The sequence below is a fragment of the Symphalangus syndactylus genome, chromosome 5 (assembly GCF_028878055.3).
Source record: "Symphalangus syndactylus isolate Jambi chromosome 5, NHGRI_mSymSyn1-v2.1_pri, whole genome shotgun sequence".
Taxonomy (NCBI): domain Eukaryota; kingdom Metazoa; phylum Chordata; class Mammalia; order Primates; family Hylobatidae; genus Symphalangus; species Symphalangus syndactylus.
Window position 1 is genome coordinate 123,976,569 of NC_072427.2, and position 15,919 is coordinate 123,992,487.

The 15,919-nt window shown below is 35.4% G+C and overlaps 1 protein-coding gene across 1 annotated transcript in view; it reads left to right on the forward strand.

The window, feature by feature from the left end:
- The first annotated feature begins 15,872 nt into the window (after positions 1-15,872).
- The window catches only part of FBN1 (fibrillin 1), a 336,957-nt gene continuing 336,910 nt past the window's right edge, over positions 15,873-15,919 (forward strand). The window contains exon 1 of the mRNA XM_055279034.2: positions 15,873-15,890. The gene's annotated coding sequence lies outside the window, so the exon portion shown is untranslated. The remainder of the gene's footprint in view (positions 15,891-15,919) is intronic.

Here is a 15,919-nt window from a genome sequence, read left to right on the forward strand (position 1 = left end):
GCCATTATCTACTCTACTCCTTTATATAGGTGAAGATGTTAGTGCCAAAGAGATTAAGTGACTTTTGCAAGGCCATGCATCCAAAAGTAATAATTACATAACATTTATTGAGCCCTTATCTGCCAGGCTCTGGGCTAAGTACTTTAAATGGATTATGTTCTTATGTCATTTAATCCTAAAGGATGCTATCAAATTGGCATTGTAATTATCCCCATTTTATAGATGAGGAAATTGAGGCTCAAAGAAGTTGAGGAATGGGACTTTAGTTCCTCAGCTGGTAAGTTAATTCCAGCAGTTTGTCTCCAGATTCTGTTCTGTTAAGCACCTGTGCTAGGCTTCCTCTGCAAATTGGTGTCAGGATTGGAGCTTAGGTTTTTTTGATTTCGCTAAGCTTTTTGGTTATGTACTATCTGTTGTTTTCTATGATCCACTAGTTCTATTATTCTGTCATACAAACAAATTAGACTAATGAAAAATGACTTTTTCCGTTTGGTATTGTCCTTTAATGAACTGTTCTAGCCACTAAAAGTTCATTAAAATACAGTTACACTTCTCAGCAAGTAATTATGCAGGTGTGTGCTATATTCCTAAGTAATAGTAAAAAATCCTTATGAGTCCGCTTTTGCTTTAGGTAAAAGACACTTAATTTGTTGGAGGCACAGATAAAATTTGAGATTGTATCTGTATTAAAAAAACTAATATGAAATTTTTTCTCACATTAGTTTTGGCTAATTATATAATTATATGTGTGTTTATGTGTCTATACATACACATAAACACACATTTATGTATATATTTTGACCAGTTTAAGTATAGTGTAAGTATAGTTTTTAGAATAATGTCTTATCTAAAATTATGTTTCCTTTTAATTTTGATTTTACATTTCCTAGCTTCAGAGGTTAACCCAAATAGTTACTTTAATTTTTTTGCGAAGGAGGAGAATCATAAAGACTTTTAAACTGCATGTTGTTATGTTCTTTAGATATCATTTGCTGTTTCTGAAGCTAAAGACAAATGGAAGAGTGAGCTTGAAAATATGAAGAAAAATATACTTCCTGGAAAGGAATTGGAAGAGAAGATTCATTCTCTTCAGAGGGAACTCAAGTTAAAGAATGAAGAAGTCCCTGTGGTCATCAGGGCTGAGTTAGCTAAGGCTCGGAGTGAATGGAACAAAGAAAAGCAAGAAGAAATCCACAGAATCCAAGAACAAAATGAGCAAGATTACCGACAATTTTTAGATGATCACCGAAATAAAATTAATGAGGTGCTTGCGGCAGCTAAAGAAGACTTTATGAAACAAAAAACTGAACTACTTCTTCAGAAGGAGACAGAATTACAAACATGTCTAGACCAGAGTCGTAGAGAATGGACTATGCAGGAAGCCAAGCGGATACAACTGGAAATCTATCAGTATGAGGAAGACATCCTGACTGTACTTGGGGTTCTTTTAAGTGATACCCAAAAGGAGCACGTCAGTGATTCTGAGGACAAGCAGCTTTTGGAAATCATGTCGACTTGTTCTTCAAAATGGATGTCTGTGCCATATTTTGAAAAACTAAAGGGCTGCATACAGAAAGCATTTCAAGATACACTTCCTCTGCTTATAGAAAACGCTGACCCAGAATGGAAAAAGGTATGTTCCTGAGAGTGAGAGAAGGTATTGAACACCAAGAATGATTATAGAAGTTGTATATAGTGTTTTTTCCTTTTTTCGTTTTAAATTTTAGTAGATGTAAGTCTTATGTTTTTGTCAGTGGTTTAAAAAACTTTCTGTAGCGAAATCCAAAGGTTTGCATGTTTTGTTGCCAAAAAACTTTACTACTTCATAGTGTCACAAATACAAGACAAGCTTTTAGCCTCTAAATATCTTTTTCCTAAAGAATATTTAGGACAAATACATAATGCATGCGGGGCCTAAAACCTAGATAACAGGTTGATAGGTGCAGCAAACCACCATGGCACATGTATACCTATGTAGTAAACCTTCATGTTCAGCACATGTATCCCAGAACTTAAAATAAAATAAAGAATATATGCTGTTCTTTCTAAGGGCCTGAGATTTCAGAAACTGAAAAATTTTTTTTCAAAATTCTGTTTTCTGGGCCTGACCACTTCATGAAATGTGCATCATAAGAGTTTCTTAAAAGCTTGTAAAGAGTTTGGAAGCCTATTTATTGCCCTCCATAAATTTATGTCTCTTTTAGGCAAAAAAAATGCCAGCCACGTACAAAGAGTATTGATGTAGAAACAAGCAAATAAATATGACTCACTCACATAAAACTCTGAAGCCCAGTTTCTGGATGTACTATATATGTGCATATAGAATTAATTATATTCTTTCAGTTATGTAAGTACTCTCTGAGACAAGCTTTTAATTTGTATGAAAGTTTCAATAAACCCAAAGTCTTGCTACCTTATGATCAAAGCAATTAGGTATGCATGAAAGATCCAGAATGATATTCTGAGCATGGTGATTAGCCAATTTCAACATTTGGAATTAGAGGCAGGAAAAAAAAAACACCAGTATTATAAGGTTTGTCTAATAGAGTTGAGACTTAAGAGTGAAGTTCCATCAAAATATTGTGATTAAAGAGTTTCAAGGCCAGAATTGAGCATTTGGTATTAATACTACTTGGGAGAGTTATAAACTAGAAAAAATAACCTTGAGTTTCAGTTCCATATTCGATGATAACTAGATTATTATATTGGGCAATCGCGTAGTTGCTCACTGGAAAAATAAAATACAAATCCCCAGCCTAATTCCTTGGGTTTGGGTAGGATAAGCATGGCACAGCTTAGCCTTTCTGGGTCCTGCATTTGAAACAGTATAGAATTTTAGAGCCAGAAGGGATCTGAAAGATCAGCTCACTCCATCCTACTTCACCCCAGTTGATACTTTTATCCTTGACCTCACAAAGATGTTGCTACTGACTAGTTGCCTTCAATGTAAAAATTACTGGGCAAGATCACTTCCCATGAATACTGCTTCACATTTAATTGAGATTTTTTGGAGAAAATAATTAAAATAACTTGGAGAAAACAGATCATTAAAATTATAGCAGATTTGGAGATGAGAAATGATGGGAAAATCATGTTTACATGCTTTCATGTGTAAGCATGTTTCGATTTTTATAACAGTTATAAAATCTTTTTTATTTATTTATTTTTTTTTGAGACAGAGTCTCCCTGTCGCCCAGGCTGGAGTGCAATGGCGTGATCTCAGCTCACTGCAGGCTCCGCCCACTGGGGTTCACGCGATTCTCCTGCCTCAGCCTCCCGAGTAGCTGGGACTACAGGCGCCCGCCACCTCGCTCGGCTAATTTTTTGTATTTTTAGTAGAGACGGGGTTTCACTGTGTTAGGCAGGATGGTCTCGATCTCCTGACCTCGTGATCCACCCACCTTGGCCTCCCAAAGTGCTGGGATTACAGGCGTGAGCCACCGCGCCCGGCCAACAGTTATAAAATCTTATAAAAATCAAGAAACTATGACACCTTTCTCCTACCATTAATATATACATATAGAATCAACCCTGGCGTCTTTTTGCAGGGCTTATAATTGTGCAAGCAGTATAAGATCATCTGTGTGACTTAGTGAGGCTCATAAGTCTATGGAGACAGAATCACATAACCTGGCTAAGAATTTAGATGTTTACGGCTTTTGTTGGGTGGGTCAGATTCCATTCCTGAGAAAAGGATGGCTTTGAAATGCCTAATCTGGAATTTGTCATAGAAGTAATACTTGACCTTCTGCCGTTTTCGAGCTATCTTCACTCAGGACCTTGAGGTAAAGCTATGATTATAAAGCAGTGATTTTAAATTTGTTACGCAGGTGCTGTACATGTGAGGAACCATAATTTATAATTTATTAAATCTCTAGTTTTAAAAATTGTTCATGGAAATTAAAACAAAAAATGGTTTATTAATATATAAAAGCAAGTCCTCATTAAAATAACTGAGACAATCAAAAGTTTTTTTAAATGGAGAGGATGCAATAAATGATAAATATAGCTTTCAAGAAAATGAATGCCTTATCAAAATATATTAATACAGTAGTTCATAACAGATAAATATCAAATGGAACAAAATTTTCAAGCAAACTTAAGGGTGTGTGTTTTCTCTTTTGCCATCAGAGTCAAGTTAAAACTAAGACAAAATGTTGTTGCTTTTCTCCCTTTTCTGTCATCTTGACTTTTCTTCCCCAGTTTTGAGTAAAAACTGGAAGCACTGACTGCATTTTGGTTCAGCTTTTCCTACTCCTTTTGGCCTCAAACCCATAGCTTCTTGATTGCCTCTTCTCTATAATTGCTAACCTCTGCTTCCGTTGGACATTGTAAGTAGGTTTCCTGACAGTCAATTAAATGGTTTCTCATAATCAAAATCAAGGCTTCTAGAATCAGGCATATATAATGTGTTTTAAATAATTAATAAGACTACTTTCTCAGTACCACCTATTCTGTTCCTTTCTGATTTAGTAGTCATCTTAAATCTGAAAACATTGCCATAAAAATCCATTGATTTGGCCGAGCGTGGTGGCTCACACCTGTAATCCCAGTACTTTGGGAGGCCAAGGTGGGCAGATCACGAGGGCTGAGGCAGGAGAATCGCTTGAACTAGGAGGTGGAGGTTGCAGTGAGCTGAGATCGTGCCAATGCCCTTCAGCCTGGCCGATAGAGCAAGACTCCATTTCAAAACAAAAACCAAAAATGAAAAATCCATTGATTTAGTAGCTGTATTGCTGTGACAAGGACTGGAACATAAAAACGTTCAATAAATATTAGTGAAGAAATGGTCTTGTGCAAGATGTTTAATTTAGCTAAGCCTAAACTGTTTCTGTCTTTAACTTTGGCATTCAGCTGGCCTTCCTTACAAAACTACTGTGTATGTTAAAGTATTTAGAAGCATATGAAGTACTATATAAATTTAAAATGATTTTTGACTGTTATTTTCAATTCGTGGGAGGCAGAGAGCATTATACTTGCTAATTAACTTGTTCCTTGCTGTAGTAAAAATGTTCTAGATTTTTAAGAACAATTCTGTTTTTATATTGTCTTTCATGTGGTTTAATCACATAAACCATTGAAAAATCTCAAATTCACATATATAATGTGCAGACCATATCTTCTGTCTGTCTCATAGCTGCCCACCAGTCGCCTGTCAGACAGTGTTCTAATTTGGAAAGTTTCATAGGAAGCTAGTTCCTAGTACAGTGACAGTACTTATGTAACACCCTAAGAAAAATAATGGCGATAGATAGTTCAGGCAAGATTTTTTTCAGGTAGTGTTTTCTCTTTGTATTTTTAATATTAGCATTTTAAATATAAAATTGTATAAAGATTTTTACTAAGCATTAACTTTGAAGATACTTTATTTCAGAGAAATATGGCCGAGCTCTCTAAGGATTCTGCCAGCCGGGGCACTGGCCAAGGAGACCCTGGACCTGCTGCTGGACACCATGCTCAGCCCTTGGCCTTACAAGGAACAGAAGCAGAAGCTGGTAATTGGATTTTGTTCCCACCAGTCTTTGTAGCATCCATAATCAGCCTTCTGAAGGGTCGCTTTGAGGATTAAAGGAGATTATAGATGTGAACAAATGTGTAATACTCGTCTGACTTAATGTCCCCTTTTCCTAGATTTCATTTTGAATTTAGAGAAGAGGGTTGATTTAGGCCCTCTTCTTCTATTTATGGGTTTCCCTCCATTCACAGCTGATTCTTGTTACAAGGAGAATCATGAGAGTTTTAATAGAGAAGTCATGTTTTTATTCCCTGAAATCAAGGGTTTCACATCAGAGAATTGCCAAGTAATAGAGACTTTTTCATTCAAATTACTGAAACTAATTTCAATCACTTTTTCATGGAAATCTTTCTGAAATGTATTAGATGTTTTCTAATTGATTTGCAAGTTTATCTGAGGGCATGGGCAGTGTTTTTAATCTCTTCCTTTCCAACGTATGACAGAGTGATGAATTAATAGTTTAACTTTTCCTTAATAACTTAGACTCTTCATCATGACAAAAGAATTCTTGTACTGTACTAGAGCCCCTTGTATTCAGAGCTTACTGAGGAGTATAGGACTTACATTGCCTATTCATGGAGATTTCTGAGCTAGACATTTGCAAATCCTTTATTAGCTCCCATCCCTTTTAGCCTCTTGATCATTTGCAGCCTGCTCCTTTCCTCCCCACACAAACACACAGCAGCCTGTCTCTGCTGCTTATTTGCTGTTTCCAATGTAACCTGGAAAAGAACTAATAATTTCCAAGGCCAGTCATACCTACTAAGTAAGTAACCTCAGTTTCCACACATTTCTAATTCAGTAGGCAATGTTACCAGAATCTTAGAGAATCTCTGCCTGTACCATCTCTGCCTTTCTCATTGTTCACAAACCCTTTTCCCCTACTTTTAGGTTCTAGGTGGCTGAGAATATCTTACTGCCAATTCAGTGGATGATAATACTACCTTAATTTGTATTTTGCATCATACTTTTTATGTCCTATTTGGAATTGAGAATTCTATCTTAATCTGTGAAATGAATGGGTAGAAACAAGTTTTGGATGTTATTTAGCTTTAGGAAGTCCTATAAATATAAAAGCAATTAGTTTTGGCCAAAGACAAATCAGACTATAAAAATATTTTTCTTTAGTCTTTTTTCCCTTAAAAACAAACACATTAATAAATTCATTAGAAAGGATTAAATAATACAAAACATGTATTAAGTGATAAAGTCCTTTAAAATCCTACCACCAGAGAGTACCACTGTTGGATGTTTGGTTATATTCTCCTAATATCTCATATATAAAAGTACTTAAAACATTAATTATGAAACACTTAGTTCATTCAAAGAATATACGTATGCATCTGTAAGTTATGAAGCCTAGCAACCAGGAACCCATTATTCAGCTTAAGGCAAAGAACATCACCCATGCTGTTGATCACAGTTCTAGGCCTGCAACTTCTCCCCAGTCTGAGCTAACAGATATTCTGATTTTCAAAAATTACTGTCTTTTTTAATGTTTTAATTATGTGTATGTACCCTCAAAAAGTTGTTGCCTTTTTATGTTTTAACATTATAAAAATGGTTTAATACTCATTATATTCTTTGTAACTTGCTTTTTTCCCATTTAACAGCATGCTACTAAGATGTGTCTGTGTTGATGCAATAGCTCTAGTTCATTCATTTTCATTGCTACATAGTATTTCAATGTATGAATATACTCTGAGTTATCTGTTCTCTTGTTAGTGGTATTTGCATGAGTTCCAATTTTACAACAGTATCCTAGATGAAAAATATAAATGTGATTTATGGTACCATTGTGATGTTTCATTAATCCTTTAATGTTCATTAACATAAATGGCACCACTTAAATGAAACTAAAATGTCAGGAGAGAGCTAAGAATAATTTTGCTGGATCAATGACTTTACAGTAACATTTCAGCCCCTGAGCCTATGCTAACTTGTATTCCTGCTTTATTATATCACTTATATTAACAGTCTACTTTTTAATCATCTTTGTATATTTTAATTTTATAAATTTTATATATTACTAATGACAATGTCTGTTACTTATTGTGTACTTGCTCTGTGCCAGCTACTGTGCCAAACAGTTCTTATATATTTACATCTTCTAAAAGTTTTAAATCATTTTTTAAACTTGGAAATAATTTCAAACGTATAGAAAAATAGCAAAAATAAAAATAGTTGTGAAGAACATTCACATACCCTTTAATGAGATACACCTATTGTTAACATTTTACTCCATTTTGTGCTCTTATGTATATATGTGTATGTGAATATTTCATTTTTTTAATGAACCATTGGAGGGTAAGTTATATATACATTGTGACTTTTATGGCTAAGTACTTCAGACGGTATTTTCCAGGAATAGGAATATTTTCTTGTTTAACCTTAGTACAGTAAATTTAACATTAAAGTATTGTATTAATCTACTGTTGTATTCTAATTTTGTCAATTGACCCAATAATGTCTTATAGCATTTTTTTTTTCTCCTCCGGTACAGAGATTTGTCTAGGGTCAGCTGTTACATTTAGTTGTAATGTATCTTTAGCCTCCTTTAATCTAGAACATTTCCACAGCCTCTCTTTGTCTTTCATGACATTGACATTTTTGAGAAATATTCTCTGCTTCCACCTCCACTTTTTTTTAACAGAACTTTTCTCATTTGGGGTTTGTCTGGTGTTTCTTCATGATTGATTCAGGTTGTGTTTTCTCAGCTGGAGCACTGCAAGGGTGATATGTTGTCACATCTAAAAATTGTGGTGTCCATATGTCTTATTGGTGAGGTTACTTTTCATTACCTGGTGAAAATGTTGTCTAATTTCTTCACTGTATAATTACTGTTTTTTTTTTTTCACCCTTGCAACTGATAAGCAATCTGTGGGAGCCACTTTTAAGACCATGCAAATATCTTCCCCTCATAAAAACCTTCTCTTATATTTGGCAACCATTGATGATTCTTGCTTGATCCAGTCTTTACTATGGTGGTTGTGAAATTATAATTCTTCCAACTTCCTCGCTCTATTTATCCCAGTTGGCACTAAGCATGTTGAATCAAGAATCCTTTCCTCTCATTTGTGTATTTATTTTATCTCTCTGTCCATCGATCCATCTACCTACCTACTTACCAACCCACCTACCTACCTACCATTCATAAAATTATTGGTATGACTCATAAATTCCTATTTTTAATACTTTATAATTCATTACTATATTTCATTAGTGCTCAAATTGTCCCAGATTCAGCTAGTGGAGCTCCTTCAAACTGGCTCCTATGTCCTTGTGACATGCCTGTATTTTTGAGTGCTTTCTTACTTTCTGGCATAGGAAGATATTTCAGTCTTATTTTGTATATACCCTCTCCCAGTACTGGAGTTAGCCGTTTCTTGAAGATCCTTGACTCCTTTTAGTAGGGAATGGTATTCAATACCAAGATCCACAGCAATAGGTTTCATGACTATTTTTAAAGTAGATGGTAGTATCCAGTAGTGCCTTAGACAAGTTAAGTAATATGCTCCAAGTCACACAGCCAGTAAGCAGTAGAAACAGTATGTAAACCCATGTCTCTCTATCTTAAGCATCACATCTTTCAGTCGTGCTGTAGCCTTTAGTCATGAGTCATCTGCTTTTCTTTCTTTTTTTTATTGATAGTTCTTAGTCTAAACTGATACAAAAGTTTTCTGTCATTTAATTTTTGCAGATAAGAAAAAGATCCTTGAAATTAAGGATTTATGCTGTGGACACTGCTTCCAAGAACTTGAAAAGGCAAAGCAGGAATGTCAAGATCTGAAAGGAAAACTGGAGAAATGCTGTAGGCATCTTCAGCATTTAGAAAGGAAGCACAAAGCTGTAGTGGAAAAAATTGGAGGTTAGCATTTAAAGTAGCACTGCTACCAATATGAATTTCTTTGATCCTTGTTGAAATGTTCAAATGTGACATTTTAGTTAATGTGTGCACTGATCCTCTTTTGGGATTAATGTAAACTAATTTGGATCTTATTTTTACTAATCAAATTATTACTACAAAGCTCAAAAGAGGAAGATTTCAGCTCTGATTAAAAGGTCACATTCCTTTCTTCCTTTCTTGGTTGAACAGATATTGAGGGCCCAGTATGCGTCAAGCAGGCTTCTAAGCACTGGGGATGCAGCAGTGAATAAATCATACAAAATTCCAGTTCTGGTAGAGATGTGTTCCCTTCTTTTGGTTAAGTGAGGAGATCTAAAAACAGATTAACAAATAATTAAACGTTGAAAGCTCTTGGCAGTGTTTTCCTAAGAAAAAGGATTGTTAATTCTACCTCTTATTAAAGTTAAGAAAGGTTTGACTAAGCCTTGAAAAATAGAGGTGTTTGCCAAGGAGAACAACCTTTGAGATAGAGGGAAAAGGCATAAACAAGGGCGTGAGGGGCTGGACTGGCCTCCTAGTCCATTCATCACAATGCTGTGAGGCATTTGGAAAGGGATATCTTCTACCATTTCCCAGTGCCCCTCTGAAGAAGGGAAGTCTTGGAGCTTAGATCGCTGCTCCCTCTTCTTACCTTTCACTATTGCTTATAGCGCTATACGCTATACTCTTTACATTTGAAATGCTTCCGATTCCTGAGCTGGTCCTATTTCTTTTACTGCTGAACCTTCATTGCATACGATGTTTGTATTCTGTCCTGTACTTTTTCCCAACCTTCTTTTTAGTCTTACTCGCGTCCTTTAGGATTCAACTCAGAAGATGCTTTATCTGCAAAGCCCTCCTTGATTTTCCCTAGTCAGGGTGAAGTGGGCTGCTCTTGTGCGGCCCTGTAGCATTGGCTCTTCCTCTATTATCACCATTACTATTCTGTATTGTAATTGTTTGGTCACTTGTCGGATACCTTCTCCAAATTCTCCAAGAATTTTCTGAGGAGAAGGAATATGCCATATCTTGTTCATCCTAATAGCCATGGTGCCCACCACATACCAGATAATAAATGTTTAAATGGACAAAAAACAAAATGCCAGGGTCCTAAATAATGGTGTCATTCAGAAAAGACCAGGTTAATAAGTTTATTTTGTACATCCACTTCTTTCTCTTGCCTGGACACTGGCAATAATCCCCTGACTGTTTATGCTTCTAGTCTAGCTCCTCTAATCCATTCTCCATAGGGTAGCTGGAGCAACCTTTTTAAAAAGTGAATTGAAACATGACACTCTTGTTTAAAGCTCTTCAGTGGCTTACCATGGCCTTCAGTATAAAACCAAAACACTTAGTTTAACGGGGTTTGAAAAGATCTTGATCCAGCACCTGCCAGCCCCTCCAACCTTGTCTTCCCCCAGCTCTCTTAATTTCTCTCAGTAGAGCCATAGCATGGATTTCATTGTTTTCTCCCTTTGCTAAAACATCCTGATCTCATTTGGCTGGCTAACTCCTTCTCGTCTTTTCCCCAATACATTACTTCCTCAGGGAGGCTTTCCTAACCACTGCAGACCTGTTTAGTCCTCCTGTTATACACTCCCCATAGTTCCTATGCTTTTTATAACATTCACCATCCTTGTAATTATTTGCTGTCTGTACTTCCCTTTGGAGTGTAGTCTTTATAGCAATAAGGATCAAGTCCTGTTCCAGCACTTAGCACAACACCTGGCATCATAGCACAACTCGGGAAATACTGCTGCCTAAGAGAAGCCACGTGTAACTACCACTGACTGCTTATTACTAAGGCACTTATTACTCTTAGTACTTATTGCTAAGAGATAGATAATAATTACTTTAAGACCGGAAAGGGTTTTAAGAATTTTGAGATTAAAAATTTAACAACTGCAATTCATTTTGTGATTACTTAGCTCTTTAGTAGAGGCCAGGAGAGTAAATGAGTTATTTGTCCAACTGTAGATATATTTAAAACATAGATATATTAAAATATGATGAAAACCAAGACAATTTGTTTTACAGAATACGGTGACAAGGGCAGTTGGATATGATTATTATTTATAAATAATAATATTTAGCACCATACTATTCTACACAGTGCTTTTTGAAGCTGATATCTTCTAAAACTCGTAGACTTGCAAATAATCAAAGAAAGTTGATATATCACTCAAAACAATGAGTTGATACAAAGGGTCTGGGTCAGAATTTAAGTCAATAGTTTAACTGAAATTTTTTCTTAATATAACTTTAGTAGGTTGTTATATCTTTGCTATTGAGATTGCTTCTTTGTTTCTTAAATTCTATTTTTCCACTCTCTTGGTAGCGTTTATTAAAAAATAGATGGGGTGGGAGTGAGTTGTTTAAAACAAAAAGTTATATCCATCACCAGGGGAATAGAGTAATTTTGTTCCTCAACTTACGGTGTGTTGAGAGGGTCACATCATAGGAAACATGAGATGCCATGTTCACATTTATATTGGTATTTCCAGGCCTTGTGTAGTTGGTGTGCATTTGTTGTTTTATTCTATTATAATCTGTAAGTTAACATGTGAAGAAAGGTTCAGAAAGGTTAATTTTTCCTAGGCTTATCCACCTTGTAAGCAGCAGAGTTAGAATGTAAACTGATGTCTCTGACTCTGAAATTCATGTGTTTTCCTTCATACCACATGGACTCTTATCAGTTTCCTCATCCTCTTTTTAAAAGTTCAAAGAATTATAACCTCCCCCACCCTTAAGAAGGTTCTTTGTAATTCTCCCCACCCTTGAGAATGTACTTTGTGAGAGCCACGCCCTGCCCCCAAAACATTGCTCTTAACTCCATCGCCATCCCTAAACCTGTAAGAACTAATGATAATCCCATCACCCTTTGCTGACTCTCTTTTTGGACTCAGCCCACCTGCACCCAGGTGAAATAAACAGCCTTGTTGCACACACAAACACACACAAACACACACACACACACACACACACACAGTTCAAAGAATTGAAAATCTTACATTATTTCTGAAAAAGACACCTACTTAAGGTTCATTTTCTTTTTGTTTTATATTGAGGTGCATGTTCAATGATCGTTTATGTGAGCATAAACTGTCTACCAGGATCCATAGGGAACGTGGAATTAGAAAACCTAGTAGGTTTCTACAGAGCTTCAGCACAATTGGAAAACAAAACACAGGCATCTGAAACAGTTGAAACCCAATTCCAGGACAGTGTGTAACCCAAAGCAAGAAGAAGATGGGATACAGATTTTAAGTGCTGAGAAAACAGAGCAAGGGAATGGTCTGAATAGGGTTTCTAAGGGAATGAACATTACAGAAGAGTGACTGGAAATTACACAGTCTCTTCTATAAACATTTGTACTGGGAACTTAAGGGAAAAGAAGGCTTAAAAAATTTTTAACTGTCTAATATACTATAAACTTTCTGTTATAGAAGAGAACAATAAAGTTGTTGAAGAATTAATAGAAGAAAACAACGACATGAAGAATAAATTGGAAGAACTGCGAACACTTTGTAAAACACCACCGAGGTATACTTTTACCATTTTAAAATGCTATTTTAAAGAAATCTAAGTACAAGTATCTTTAAATTTTTTTAAGTATCAATTTTTTTGTTATACAGCAAAAAGTATAAAAAAGAAGAAAATCCCCCAAAACCTTATTTCCTGAAGATACCCTCTAGTGACCTCTTGTTTTATATCATTTAAGCCTCTTTCTACACATACTCCACATGCACAATGTGTTTTTAAAATTGAGGCTATAGTATAAGGTATTTTATAACTTTTTATTAATATTACTAGATAAGCATTTCTGTGTTATTAGATATTCTCCTACATATGTTTTTCAATACCTGCATAAATTTTCATGTGGATTTACCATTATTTATTGAAGCAACCATAACATTTATGTCGTTTCCATTTTTCCTCTATTTTAAATAACTGTATAGTGGAGATTGTCCTATATGAGATTTTTAGCACTTCTCAGTTAACTTTATTAGAGTATATGGATACATACATATTTTTCAAATGAAATTTTTCACTTACCATTTCTGTTTTTGTAATCTTTGGTTTTTTAGGTCATTGTCAGCAGGGGCCATTGAAAATGCTTGCCTGCCATGCAGTGGGGGAGCCTTGGAAGAACTTCGTGGGCAGTACATTAAAGCTGTAAAAAAAATTAAACGTAAGTCCCTAAGAGATTCCGAAGATTTTAAGGATGGCTTGGGCTTTTTTTATTATCACTGTTAAAGTAAACTCAGAGTTTACCAGCAGTAGTACTTTTAGGGAATTTTCCAAATTACCTTTTTCTTCAATCTTAAAAGAGATTATTGATACCTTTTCAAAATTATGTAGTCATTGATCATTTTGCCCAAATAATATCTTTTGGAAGTGATGTGAGAATAGTCTTATGTTTATATTGTTGATTTTCTTGTTTCTTTTTGGACACTAGTATTAAACTGAAAAGTTAATAATCTTACAACTTAACTAATTTGTAGTAAAGAAAATGTCACATGGGTTTTAAATGAACAGTTAACTATTACTTCCTACCATAAACTTTTTTTTTTTTTTGAGACAGAATCTCACTCTGTCAACCAGGCTGGAATGCAGTGGTGCAGTCTCGGCTCACTGCAATCCCCGCCTCCTGGATTCAAGCGATTCTCTGGCCTCAGCCTCCCGAGTAGCTGGGATTACAGACATGCATCACCACACCCAGCTAATTTTTGTATTTTTAGTAGAGACAGGGTTTCACCATGTTGGCCAGGCTGATCTCGAACTCCTGACCTCAGGTGATCCACCCGCTTCGGCCTCGCAAAGTGCTGGGATTACGGGCGTGAGCCACTGCGCCCAGCCTCCTACCATAAACTTTTAAGGACTGTGGAAGTGGATCTAGTTAGCAATTGTTCTGTTGTTTCTGGTTATTTCTCATAGCTATAAATTTATCAAGTCCTTGTCAGTACCAGGTTGTGCCAGCATATCCTGTAGAGCATTCTCCTGATGTGTGTTTTCCCTGTTTTGAATACTTCTTGGTTTTTAATTATAATATGCATAGAATGGATATATGTCCCAAAACAATAAGTAGTGTTTATATAGGAAAAATGTATATTAACCTCCTAAAATTACATTTCTTTTTAACAAAAAGAGCAGGAAAAGTCTGAAGTTTCAAATATAATTGGTAGATTCAGAATCACGTGTAGATGTTCTGCAAAGCTCATTCGGTATTAATAAGGGAATTTACTTCTCCTTTGTTACTGGTGCTAATAAAGGGCATATTGCTACAAGCAAAGCAACTTTTTGTTAATAATGTATTAATTGGGAAGTGGAATTTTAAGCATGTTTTCATCCTAATGTGATAACTTGTATGTGTGTGTGTATGTTATGTTTTAGTTATTTTTTAGAAAGTTGGTTGGAGGTTTTGTGTTGACATGTACTCCATTTCATTTTCCATTTCAAATAATGAAAAATAGTCTCCCAGTTAGTATTTTTGCATAGAACCGCTAATTTTCAGATGCTTACTGACATTAAGAGGGAGATTCCTGTATGAATTGGTATCCTTAATATAACAGAGATGGTGAAATTCTAGATGTAGGATGTAGTCTTGGATTTATTTAAAGAAAAAAAGTTAGACTTAACTAATAGTAGTCCTAATCAAAGATATATTGAGTTAAAAAAAAAAAAGAACTTGAAAGCTGTGGGCTATGTTTATATGTAAATTTCAGAGGCCAACTATAAGTCCCATCACCCTCCTTGTAGTCTCATTTTGTACATATCTCTTATGAATTGTAATATTGTATTTAGTTAGATGCTCCAAAAGTGCTGCTGAAAGAATTTTCAATAAATAGTAGAACGTAGATTTTCAGAGCACGAGAGAAGAATGAGTCTCTCCAGCTCATACTGCCTCCTTTTCTTCTTTGTGTTTGCTTTTTCCTTTCTTTCTGCTTAACCTTTTCTCTATATTGTATTTTTCTCTTTTCCTAACTGGACATAATGTACAGTTGAAATACTAAGTTTCTGTACCTCATATTTACAGTATTTTCTTTGCTAAGTGTTTTAGAATATGACAAAATTTAGCTGGGGAATATGCCATGTTTCCTTACTATATGTAGCTGTCATCATTCCGAAAGAACTTATAGAGTACTTCTCTCATTTGAGTCTACCAAAATGATGATCTAAAATATTCCATTTTAATGACTGTGGAAAGCATAATGTTTAAACTATACTTAAAATCACTTCATCTACCAGAGAATTGATCTGAAGTCTGCCTCTCCTGTTTCTGAAAAAGTGCTAATAAACATACATTCCGTGGGCATTTTCTCACTTCCCTATAGGTGACATGCTTCGTTATATTCAGGAGAGTAAGGAACGAGCTGCAGAAATGGTAAAAGCAGAGGTACTGCGAGAACGTCAAGAAACCGCCCGAAAGATGCGCAAATATTATTTGATTTGCCTCCAACAGATTTTGCAGGATGATGGAAAAGAAGGGTGAGTTCAGTCTGAACAATGTGTCCTGA